The sequence below is a fragment of the Zea mays genome, chromosome 5, assembly GCF_902167145.1.
Source record: "Zea mays cultivar B73 chromosome 5, Zm-B73-REFERENCE-NAM-5.0, whole genome shotgun sequence".
NCBI lineage: Eukaryota > Viridiplantae > Streptophyta > Magnoliopsida > Poales > Poaceae > Zea > Zea mays.
In genome coordinates this window covers 203,395,874-203,409,377 of record NC_050100.1, presented here as the reverse complement: position 1 = coordinate 203,409,377, position 13,504 = coordinate 203,395,874, and positions in this window count along the sequence as shown.

Here is a 13,504-nt window from a genome sequence, read left to right as displayed (position 1 = left end):
GAGGGACGGGCTCGGGAGCCGTCGCCGGAGACGCCTGACGAGGACGACGATGACGAGGACGACGACATGGCGGCCCGGTGTAACACCTCAGGTGTTACCATGGCTAGAGCACATCTATGCACTGATGACTGTGATCACATGTGGTAGAAACTTGAGGAGAACATAAGAACCTTGGAGACCATGTGTTAATCAAGATTTTAATGACCTAAGAGCATCACTCAAGCTTTTGTGCACTTACTACCTTGGGCAAGAGGAGAGTAAACCCTAGGCCTCTCTTGAACCCTATCTCCCAAAACCATGGTGGAGAGGGGGAGAGATTAAGCAAATGTGCAAATCATGAGTTAATCTTTAACCAAACTTTAAGTAACTTTATAACCAGCAAATATGGGAAGGTAATGTTGCAAAAAGACCCCTTGAGAAACCCCAAATCCCTTCCTTAAGTAGAGAAAGAGCTAGAGCTCTCCAATTCTCTCTAAGTCAAAAACTACACCTAATCTAAAGATCAACCGTGTTCACCTTGAAGATGGCATCAAAACCACCTAAGTTCTATACTAAAAATGTGGCATACCACCTAGGGCACCCACTGGAAAAAGCTGAGCCCGAGACCTTGACGTTTGACATGCCTTGGCATTGTTTTTGTCGCGAGGTGGGCAGAGAGACATACCTGATTTGGCGTCCAAAGATCTCCCTACCTAGAGCATATCTGCCATGGCGACTCACGGATGAGAGACAGCCCTAGGTGCCAGGAAAAGACTCGCGCCGGATTTTTGCCAAGATTCGCACGTTTGCGACTTGGGCGAGCTGTGGAACACGGGCAGAAGAAAAGCTCCACGTGTTCGACGCGCTCTGTGCACGCCAGAGCGCGCCCGCGCGCGCTCCGCGTCGCGCCAAAGGCCAGCCGACGCCATGGCCCGCGCCCGCGCCCGCGCCTATAAAGCCCACTCAGGCGTCGACCACACCCCTCCGCACGCGCTCAACCTCACCGGAGCTCAAACTCACCGTCATTTGCCCGTGCACGGCGTGTCCGCGGCCACCCGAGCCCCTGCCGCCGTAGACCAGCCAGCCCAGCCTTTTCCAACCCCGTCCGACCCTCGGAGACGACTAAGCACACCTCGGTGAAGCTCCCCGAGCGAGGAATCGAAGTCTGCTTCGCCGGAGAGGCCAGCCCACAGTCGCCGAAGTTCACAACCCCGCCGGAGTGCGTGGACAGGGTAATCCACTGAACCATTTTCCGATTCCTTGTGCACACAGTCTCTACGTCACCCCGTGAAGCTCACCGTGCCATTGGATTGAACTAGGTCGCCATGATTTGGCCGGCACACCCGCCGCCGACGAGGACACCCGCCTGCGCACGTGGACCCAGCGATTCCGGCCATCCCCATTGTCGAGCCGTACATCGCTGTGACCGCCAGATCCTCCCCGAGCCAACCCTGCCCCTCGCCGGACCTCCCTCGCCGCCGGTAAGCCGCGCCACCCTTTTCTTTCTTGCGGGTACTGTTTAAACCTAGGGAAGGACCGCGGGGGAGAAGGAAAGAAGTCTGGGGGGTTTTGTGAAGTGTCAGTGACTCAAATCAATAGTGGTGCAGGGGTAGATTTGAGTGGATTGATTTGGATTAAACCCAGGGTCCTCGGCGCAAAGTAGTTTTCCAGGAAACCTTTATTAAATCTGATTTAAATTTTGAACAGAACTTGAATAATTCATAACTTCTGTTTTATTCATCCAAATTTAGTCAAACCAATTTTGTTAGACTTTAAATAATGTGAACTGCTTATGAAAAATATAAAACCCCTATGTACTACAGAAAACTTTAGGGTTCTGATTTAATTATTGTTTTGACCAAAAGCTAAATAATAGGATTAAAAATGGTTGCACTATTTGACTAAGGTTAGAAAAATTTGGAGAAGCTTATGTCCACTAAAAGCATAAACCACTAAAAGCCATGTATAACCCAGAAACCCTAAGTTACTCATTAACTTAGTTTTTCTTCTCTTAGCATAATGTTATTAAATCCTGCATAATCATGACATACATGTTCATTGCATTTCGATAGACTGTAACCTTGCTGACGGAGAGTACGTCCTCGTGCCGGAGCAAGGAGCTGCTCAGGAGGTAGCCCCGGATCCAGCACCCGAGCCTACACCAGAGGATCTGCCTGCCACTGCTTTGGAAGGCAAGCCCCGGTTTTATGCATAACCGTTATATATGCTATTTTACTGCACTTAATGTTTGTAGGCTTGTACTGTGCACTTAAGTGTAGGAGTTGATTGAAACCTTAGTTGCATGAACTCAGGATTCCTTTTTGAGATGGATACTAGTATGCTAGGGTCGAGTAGCTGCTTTATTAATTAGGATCTCGGTAGAAGTCGAGTGATTTTTCTAGCACTCGCGCGAGGTCAGGAAATTGGTTGTATCCACTTTCTTCTCATAATGATGTTGATTGTGGACAACAATCCATGGGGATTGGTTGTCCACGGGATAAAAATTGGAATAAGGATTAAGGTGTGGTACCGTGTGTCAAGCGTTTGAACGTACTAAACGCATACCGAGAAATATGGTAAATCGGTAAGCCTAGTACCTGAGTGAACCTGCCCGCAGACTTTACCCCTCACGCGACCTGAGACGTGGTCTCCCATTCTGGTTATGGTGGGTACAAGTGCGGTCACTGCACGACGGCAGTCGGGGTCAGTGAGGCATTGTACGCCAAGGCGGTGAGCCCTGATCTGTTGCCAGGGAATCGATGGGGACAGTTGATGTGTGTGGGGACGGAGTGCCCCTACATGTCGTGTGTTTAGGTTTACCTTGCAAGGTTGAAACTCGATTCGAATCGTCTGCTTCTCGCAGCTAATGAGACTGCTTGATCCATGCTGCTACATTGAGTAACAAGTGGAATTGTGATGAGATGATACAAGATGTTGATTGCTAAAAATGTTTGCTACTATGTATGAGTAGATAGTACATCTTTAGCCTTAAGAGAGTCACACTTAATTTGACAAAGTTAAAACTTGATTTGGAAACTCAGCTAGTGCTTTTGGCAACCAAACCCCACAGCCAAACAGCTGCATGTCTAGAGGTAGAGGAGTAGACTCCTCACACCGGGTAAGTCTAGCTGAGTATTAGTATACTCAGCCTTGCTTGTGACATAATTTTACAGGTTCTCTGGAGGACATGGTTGCTGGAGTGACTTGGCCGTCCATCTTGCCACCGGGTTGGACTGTCGAGTGGGACCCTACCTCGGCTGAGGAGGAGCATGAGGAATGATGGGACAGGCTTCCCCATCTCTCTGTTTATTTACCGTTAGTTTTATTCTGTTGCACTTCGAACAATGATGACTACTTTTGCAAAACTCCGATGATGATGTAATAAATTAATACTCTTAAATGCATGGTTTTATGCTTTATTGTATTTGCTCTGTGACTCACCATCGAGTGAGATTGTGGTACTTAATCCTGTCAGTGGCCTTGTCGGACTAGATCCGAGGGATTGACGGGTTATTCCCATTTAAGTGTGGTCTAGCCTCTAAGGCGAGACTTAGGCACTTAAGTTGGAATAATTCGGGCAGTTCCACCACACCCGGCTTGGCCTAAGCCCGGATCTGAGGCTGGGCCAAGGGTCGCCGAGCCAGCCTCCAAGTGGGCTGGCGCCATCGGGATCTGGGGACGGGACATCAAGGTCCTGGTTCGAGGAGCGGAGGCAGGCCGAGGGGGTACTTGACCCCTTGGTCGAGGTAATCGAGGCGACTCCGGGGAGTCAGGCCGATCTGCCTGTCCCCCAAGAGCAGGCGCCCGTGCCGGCTGCACAGGAAGTCGGTCCTCCGGCCGTCGTGACGACGCCTGGGCAGGCCGCCCCTTTGGCGCCTCGGGCGCCTAAGGCGGAGGCAGCGCCAGAGTCAGCAGTGGGGCAACCCACGGCAGCGCCTGCGGGGACCGAGGCCCGAGGGGCCTCCCCGCATGCACGATTGGCCCTGGTCCGAAGCGAGTAAGTATCCGAGGATACCTCTATTTTGGTTTCTTCTCTGTGTGTCTTAATCTTGCTCTTTCTTTCAGCAAGCGGAGGCAGGGCTTGGCCGGTCTGGCCCCAGGAAGGCCCTCAAGACGGAACCGGCTTCTGCAGCTGGTGCCGCGGCGCGCCATGACGGTTGGCTGGCCTCCGCGCAAGGCGCCCTCGAGCGGGGGGCCCAGGCGGCGTGACTTGCCATGGGGCAAGCTTCCCAAGCTGACCCCTCTGTCGAGGCGGCCATCGTGCCGGGGAGACCGCTGACGCGATCGTGGCTCCAAGCCCGCCTGACCTGTTGCCGGCGCCGGCATCGACTCCCGCCGGGGTCGTCGCTGATTCGCCTGCGGAGCCGCCCGTCGCTTCCGACGTCGGGATGGTTGAGGTGCCACCGCTCGTGGTCGTCCCCGACCTCCCCGTTCTCGGCCACGAGGAGAGGGCGACCGCCGTCGCCGAGGTCGGTGATCGGAGGCCCGCCACCTTAGCCGAGGGGAGGCCCAGTACGTCGACGGCGATGGTGTTTGACGCGTCGACTGCAGGGGGACCTTACACCTTAGTGGAGGGGCGCGTAGAACCGCAACCTGTCTTGGGGAGCAGCGGCCTTATCCCCGCGCAGCGCAACCCCAATGAGTGGCGCGGGCAGCCGTTCGGTTCTGGAGCCGCGGCGCCTCAGAGCTCCTCCTTTTCCTTAACGATGAGCGGGAGGAGCAGTCTCGGAATGAGCTCCGTGAGCATGCCGAGGCGGCGATGAGGTCGCTTCGGTTGACCATGGAGGTCCTTTCCAGGGACGTTCCCAGGGTCTGCCAGGTAAGGATTTAGGTGTACACCTTGCGTGACTAGGGCATTCTTTGTAATATCCTGTTTTCCTACCTCAGGAACTTGCGGATATGAGCACCGCCAAGTCGCTGTTCATTCGCCGTGAGAGCGGCGTCTGGGGTTCGCTGTGGTCCCAGAAGGCCGCGCTTGCCGAGGCTAATGAACGCCTCGCCCAACGGAGCGCCGAGGTGGCGACCTTCGGCTGCTCTGTGATGAGCTAAAGTCGGAGGTAGCGGCGGCGCGGGCAGAGGCGGCGTTGGCAAGGACGGAGATGCAGCAGCGGCAGCTGGAGCTTGGCCAGGTTATCGGCGAGCGGGACCAATCTCTGACCAAGCTGCCGAGGCCGTGGGCCAGGCTGAGGCCCTTACGGAGGACCTGGCCGTGGCCATCGGGTCTGCCCAGTCCGCCCAAGTCGCGGCTTCGCAGCAGCGTGCTCGGGCCGAAGGTACGCTTCGACCGCTTTGTGACTTCGATTCAGCTTCATTCTTCAACTCGTGTCTGGAGAATTTTGTTCGGCTTTCTGCAGAGTTCGAGACGGCTCTTAACGAGTCCGTCAAGGCGCTTGCCCAGGCGGCCGAGCAGAAGGAGGCCGACCGCGCGGCTATGTCCGAGGCCATCTTGGACTTATGCCGGGCCTTTGGCCTCGACGACGTCCCCTCGGGTAGCTCCCCCCAGAGTCACCTGTGGGCCTTGGGCGGCCATGTGCGCAACAGACTCCGCGGGGCGCTACACCACGACGTTAGGCGGGCCTTCGTCGTGCTCGCTTCCCACTATGACGTGGATCTGGAGCGGGTCAGCGAGGGGTACTGCCTACCCGACGAAGATGAGACTGCCTTAGCCGAGCTCCAGAGGCTTGACGCGGCCGTGGTGGGCCCAAGCGCGGTGCTGGCGTCCTCCTTTGAGGTGGAGATCCTTCCGCTCGCGTCGCCGTCTGGGGCCAGGCCAGATCTTGCTGAGGGTGGAGATGACGCCGAGGGTGGACCCGCCAATTGAAAGGGAAATGTGCCTTTGGGCCATTTCTAAGTATTTTGGTGATTGAGTGCAAACACAAGTGCTTAAATGTGAAAATATGCCCATGGATGAACAAAGTGCAAATCACAAGCTAAGGTATGTTTCTAAGCCTTAGTACATTGGTTTTGTGTACTAATATTCTTGTCTAAGTGTTAGAAACAGGAAGAAGAAGAGGAGTGGAGGGCTGCTTCGGGCTGGGGCACCGGACTGTCCGGTGTGCACCGGACAGTGTCCGGTGCGCCAGACCAGCGCGGAGCAAACCAGCCGCTCTCGGGTTTTTCTCCGGCGACTTCGGCTAAAATTCACCGGACTGTCCGGTGAGCCAACGGTCGGCCGGGCCAACGGTCGGCCGCGCGATCGGCGCGCGACACGTGGCCGAGCCAACGGTCGGAATGGGGCACCGGACTGTCCGGTGTGCACCGGACATGTCCGGTGCGCCAACGGCGCCCGGATCTGCAACAGACAGCAACGGTCGGATGCGCTGTTTATGGAAATAAATCGGGCGCCGGACAGTGTCCGGTGTGCACCGGACTGTCCGGTGCGCCCGACGACAGAAGGCAAGGATAGCCTTCCAGATGTGTTCTCAACGGCTCCTAGCTGCCTTGGGGCTATAAAAGGGACCCCTAGGCGCATGGAGGAGTACACCAAGCATTCCTTGAGCACTCTTGATCACTCACACATCAATCTCGCGCACTTGTTCGACATTCTAGTGATTTGAGCTCCGTTCTAGTGTGCTAGTCTTTTGAGCTCAAGTCTGGGTCTTGTGTGTGCGTATTCGCTGTGATCTTTGTGTCGTGTGTGAGTTGCTAATCCCTCCCTTGCTCTGTGATTCTCTGTGAACATCTTTTGTAAGGGCGAGAGGCTCCAAGTTGTGGAGATTCCTCGCAAACGGGATTGAGAAAAGAAAAGCAAGAACACCGTGGTATTCAAGTTGATCATTGGATCACTTGAGAGGAGTTGAGTGCAACTCTCGTCCGTTGGGACGCCACAACGTGGAGTAGGCAAGTTTTGTACTTGGCCGAACCACGGGATAACCACTGTGTCATCTCTGTGATTGGATTCTTGTGGTTATTGTGTTTTGACTCCTCTCTAGCCACTTGGCATAAACTGTGCTAACGCCTAATCAAGTTTTGTGGCTATAAGTTTAAGTTTTTACAGGATCACCTATTCACCCCCCCCTCTAGGTGCTCTCAATTGGTATCGGAGCCGTTCTCTTCAAGAAAGGGACTAACCGCCCGAAGAGATGGATCCTAAGGGGAAGGGAATTGTGATCAACGACAAGGAGAAAGAGTCCTTCGTCAACGAGCCAAGGGATGACAAGTCCAATGACTCGGGCTCGGGCCACAAGCGAAAAGATGGGAAGAAGAAGAAGACAAGACGCATCAAGGAGATCGTCTACTACAACAGCGATGAGTCCTCTTCTTCCCAAAAGGATGACGACCACGACAAACAAAAGACGGTTAACTCAAACTTTTCTTTTGATTATTCGCGCATTCCATATAGCTCAAATGCTCATTTGCTCCCCATTCCACTTGGCAAGCCTCCTCACTTTGATGGAGAGGACTACGGATTTTGGAGTCACAAAATGCGTACTCACCTATTTTCTCTCCATCCAAGCATTTGGGAGATTGTGGAAAGTGGAATGAAATTTGATAGCTCGGATAGCCCTTCATTCATTAATGAGCAAATCCATAAGAATGCACAAGCTACCACTGTTCTTCTAGCTTCACTGTGCAGGGATGAATATAACAAAGTGAGCGGCTTGGATAACGCCAAGCAGATCTGGGACACCCTCAAGATCTCTCATGAAGGGAATGACGTTACCTTGCTCACCAAAACGAAGTTGGTGGAAGGCGAGCTTGGACGGTTCGCGATGATAAGGGGCGAGGAGCCAACTCAGACATACAACCGGCTCAAGACCCTTATCAACAAAATAAGGAGCTACGGAAGCACGCGATGGACGGATCACGACGTCGTCCGACTAATGCTCAGGTCCTTTACCGTTCTTGATCCTCATTTGGTGAATAATATAAGTGAGAATCCCAGGTACACCAAAATGTCGCCCGAAGAAGTCCTAGGAAAATTCGTCAGCGGGCGAATGATGATCAAGGAGGCAAGGTATGTGGACGACGCCTTGAATGGACCGATCAACGAGCCGCAACCTTTTGCTCTCAAAGCCACAAGGAACAAGGAGGCGCTACCCAGCAAGGTGGCGCAAATTGAGGCGGCCGGTCTTAATGATGAAGAAATGGCCCTCATTATCAAGAGATTCAAGACGGTGCTAAAGGGTCGCAATGGACAGCCGAGCAAGACTAAGACCAAGGGGAAGCGATCATGCTTCAAATGCGGTAAGCTTGGTCATTTTATTGCTAACTGTCCTGATAATGAAAGTGACCAGGAAAAGGGGAACAAAAGGGAGAAGAAGAAGCACTACAAGAAAGCCAAGGGCGAGGCGCATATAGGCAAGGAGTGGGATTCGGATTGCTCCTCCTCCGACTCCGACAATGAGGGACTCGCCGCCACCGCCTTCAACAAATCGGCCCTCTTCCCCAACGAGCGTCACACGTGTCTCATGGCTAAGGAGAAGAAAGTAAGTACTCGAAACTCTACTTATGCTTCTTCTAGTGGTGATGATTCTAGTGACGATGATGAAATAGACTATTCTAGTTTATTTAAAGGTCTAGATAGAATTACGATTGGCAAAATTAATGAATTAATTGATGCATTGAATGAGAAGGATAAACTCTTAGAGAAACAAGAGGATTTATTGTATGAAGAGCATGATAAATTTTTAGAAGCTCAAAAATCTCATGCTCTAGAAGTTAAAAGAAATGAAATGCTTACTTGTGAATTATCTTCATGCCATGAGACAATTTCAAAATTGAAGAGCATTAACGATGAGTTGAATGCTAAGATAGAAATAGCTAGTAAATCAACAACTTGTGTAGAAAATGTTGTTATTTGCAATAGATGTAAAGACTTTGATATTGATGCTTGTAGTGAACACATAGCTTCTATTGTAAAGTTAAATAATGAAGTGGCTAGTCTTAATGCCCAACTTAAGACTAGAAAAAGTGAATTTGATAAGTTAAAATTTGCAAGGGATGCTTACACAATAGGAAGACATCCCTCAATTAAGGATGGGCTTGGCTTCAAGAGGGAAGCCAAGAACTTAACAAGCCATAAGACTCCCATCTCCACCAAGGAGAAAGGGAAGACTCCTATGGCTAATAGTGTTAAGAAGAATCATGCTTTCATGTACTATGATAGGAGATACTCTAGAAATGCTTTTAGAGGTCATGATGTTTTTTCACATGCTTATGACTCTTATGCTATGACTGCTTCTAGTTCTCATGTTATGCATGGTAGAAATGGGCTTAGAAGAAATGTTGTTCATCAAATGCCTAGGAGAAATGTTGTTAGGAATGTAGTGAATGAACCTTCTACAATTTATTGTGCTTTGAATGCTTCCTTTGCAATTTGTAGAAAGGATAAGAAAATTGTTGCTAGGAAGCTAGGGGCAAAATGCAAGGGAGACAAAACTTGCATTTGGGTCCCTAAGGATATTTGCACTAACCTTGTAGGACCCAACATGAGTTGGGTACCTAAGACCCAAGCCTAAATTTGCCTTGCAGGTTTATGCATCCGGGGGTTCAAGCTGGATTATTGATAGCGGATGCACAAACCATATGACGGGGGAGAAGAAAATGTTCACCTCCTACGTCAAGAATAAGGATTCCCAAGATTCAATCATATTCGGTGATGGGAATCAAGGCAAGGTAAAAGGGTTAGGTAAAATTGCAATTTCTAATGAGCACTCTATCTCTAATGTGTTTTTAGTAGAGTCACTAGGATATAATTTACTATCTGTTAGTCAATTGTGCAATATGGGATATAACTGTCTGTTTACAAATGTAGATGTGTCTGTCTTTAGAAGAAGTGATGGTTCACTAGCTTTTAAGGGTGTATTAGACGGCAAACTTTATTTAGTTGATTTTGCAAAAGAAGAGGCCGGTCTAGATGCATGCTTAATGGCTAAGACTAGCATGGGCTGGCTGTGGCATCGCCGCTTAGCACATGTGGGGATGAAGAACCTTCACAAGCTTCTAAAGGGAGAACACGTGATAGGTCTAACTAATGTTCAATTCGAAAAAGATAGACCTTGTGCAGCTTGTCAAGCAGGGAAACAGGTGGGAGGCTCTCATCACACCAAAAATGTGATGACGACATCAAGACCCTTGGAGATGCTGCATATGGACCTTTTTGGACCCGTCGCCTATCTGAGCATAGGAGGAAGTAAGTATGGTTTAGTTATTGTTGATGACTTTTCCCGCTTCACTTGGGTGTTCTTCTTGCAAGAAAAGTCCGAAACCCAAGGGACCCTCAAACGCTTCCTCAGGAGAGCTCAAAATGAGTTTGAGCTCAAAGTGAAGAAGATAAGGAGCGACAACGGATCCGAGTTCAAGAACCTTCAAGTGGAGGAGTTCCTTGAAGAGGAAGGGATCAAGCACGAGTTCTCTGCTCCCTACACACCACAGCAAAATGGTGTGGTAGAGAGGAAAAACAGGACGCTCATCGATATGGCGAGGACGATGCTAGGAGAGTTCAAGACCCCCGAGCATTTTTGGTCGGAAGCCGTGAACACGGCTTGCCACGCCATCAACAGGGTCTACCTTCATCGCCTCCTCAAGAAGACGTCGTATGAGCTACTAACCGGTAACAAACCCAATGTATCGTACTTTCGTGTATTTGGGAGTAAATGCTACATTCTAGTGAAGAAGGGTAGAAATTCTAAGTTTGCTCCCAAAGCTGTAGAAGGGTTTTTGTTAGGTTATGACTCAAATACAAAGGCGTATAGAGTCTTCAACAAATCATCGGGTTTGGTTGAAGTCTCTAGCGACGTTGTATTTGATGAGACTAATGGCTCTCCAAGAGAGCAAGTTGTTGATTGTGATGATGCAGATGAAGAAGACGTTCCAACGGCCGCCATACGCACCATGGCGATTGGAGAAGTGCGGCCACAGGAACAAGATGAGCAAGATCAACCCTCTTCCTCAATTATGGTGCATCCCCCGACTCAAGACGATGAACAGGTTCATCAAAAGGAGGCGTGTGATCAAGGGGGAGCACAAGATGATAACGTGATGGAGGAAGAAGCGCAACCGGCACCTCCAACCCAAGTTCGAGCGACGATCCAAAGGGATCATCCCGTCGACCAAATTCTGGGTGACATTAGCAAGGGAGTAACTACTCGGTCTCGATTAGTTAATTTTTGTGAACATTACTCTTTTGTCTCTTCTATTGAGCCTTTCAGGGTAGAAGAGGCCTTGCTAGATCCGGACTGGGTGTTGGCCATGCAAGAGGAGCTAAACAACTTCAAGCGCAATGAAGTTTGGACACTGGTGCCTCGTCCGAAGCAAAATGTTGTGGGAACCAAGTGGGTGTTCCGCAACAAACAGGACGAGCACGGGGTAGTGACGAGGAACAAGGCTCGACTTGTGGCAAAAGGTTATGCCCAAGTCGCAGGTTTGGACTTTGAGGAGACTTTTGCTCCTGTGGCTAGGCTAGAGTCCATTCGTATCTTGCTAGCATATGCTGCTCACCATTCTTTCAGGTTGTACCAAATGGATGTGAAGAGCGCTTTCCTCAATGGGCCAATCAAGGAGGAGGTGTACGTAGAGCAACCCCCTGGCTTTGAGGATGAACGGTACCCCGACCATGTGTGTAAGCTCTCTAAGGCGCTCTATGGACTTAAGCAAGCCCCAAGAGCATGGTATGAATGCCTTAGAGATTTCTTAATTGTTAATGCTTTCAAGGTTGGGAAAGCCGATCCAACTCTTTTTACAAAGACATGTGATGGTGATTTGTTTGTGTGCCAAATTTATGTCGACGACATAATATTTGGTTCAACTAACCAAAAGTCTTGTGAAGAGTTTAGCAGGGTGATGACGCAGAAATTCGAGATGTCGATGATGGGCGAGTTGAACTACTTCCTTGGGTTCCAAGTGAAGCAACTCAAGGACGGCACCTTCATCTCCCAAACAAAGTACACGCAAGATCTACTAAAGCGGTTTGGGATGAAGGACGCCAAGCCCGCAAAGACGCCGATGGGAACCGACGGACACACAGACCTCAACAAAGGAGGTAAGTCCGTTGATCAAAAAGCATACCGGTCAATGATAGAGTCTTTACTTTATTTATGTGCTAGTAGACCGGATATTATGCTTAGCGTATGCATGTGTGCTAGATTTCAATCCGATCCTAAGGAATGTCACTTAGTGGCGGTGAAGCGAATTCTTAGATATTTAGTTGCTACGCCTTGCTTCGGGCTCTGGTATCCAAAGGGGTCTACCTTTGACTTAGTTGGATACTCAGACTCCGACTATGCTGGATGTAAGGTCGATAGGAAGAGTACATCGGGGACGTGCCAATTCTTAGGAAGGTCCCTGGTGTCATGGAACTCTAAGAAACAAACATCCGTTGCCCTATCCACCGCTGAGGCCGAGTACGTTGCCGCAGGTCAGTGTTGCGCGCAACTACTTTGGATGAGGCAAACCCTCCGGGACTTTGGCTACAATCTGAGTAAAGTCCCACTCCTATGTGACAATGAGAGTGCTATCCGCATGGCGGAGAATCCTGTTGAGCACAGCCGCACAAAGCACATAGACATCCGGCATCACTTTTTGAGGGACCACCAGCAAAAGGGAGATATCGAAGTGTTTCATGTTAGCACCGAGAACCAGCTAGCCGATATCTTCACTAAGCCTCTAGATGAGAAGACCTTTTGCAGGTTGCGTAGTGAGCTAAATGTCATAGATTCGCGGAACCTGGATTGAATTGTAGCATACATGTACTTATGCTTTTGATCATGTTCCTTTTTTTGCATTTTGTTGCTTTATTATGGTGCTCAAGTTGTAAAAACACTCCCTGGACCTCACAAGTCCGTTGCACAGTGATGCACATGTTTAGGGGGAGATGTGTTACAACTTGACCCTTTGAGACTAACCATGTGCTTGAGTTTGATGTTTTAGTCTCGAAGGAGGATTGAAAGGGAAATGGTGGACTTGGACCATGAAAGACTTCCACTGCACTCCGATGAGAGGGTAACTTATTCCAAGTTCATCTCATGACATCTTATTGCCATTTGCTCTTAATTGAAGACTTTGGTGAGGCAATGGGGTTAAGAGGCCAAGATTAATCCTGTTTTGGTGCTTGATGCCAAAGGGGGAGAAAATAAAGGCCAAAGTGATAAATGGATCAGCTACCACTTGAGAGATTTTGAAAATAGTAGAATAGAGTTTTTGTTATGTCAAAAGCTTTTATTGTCTTTTATTGTCTCTATTGTCAAAAGTTGGCTTCTTGTGGGGAGAAGTGTTGATTATGGGAAATAGGGGGAGTTTTTGAAATCTTTGATCAATCTCTTTTGGAATGACTCTCTTTATGCCTCAACATGTGTGTTTGACATAGAAATAGAGATTTGAGTTTGATTTGCAAAAACAAACCAAGTGGTGGCAAAGGATGATCCATATATGCCAAAATTGAATAAAACTCAAAGTTAGTTTTTATTTGAAGTAGTTTTGCACTTGTTCCACTTGCTTTATGTTGTGTTGGCATAAATCACCAAAAAGGGGGAGATTGAAAGGGAAATGTGCCTTTGGGCCATTTCTAAGTATTTTGGTGATTGAG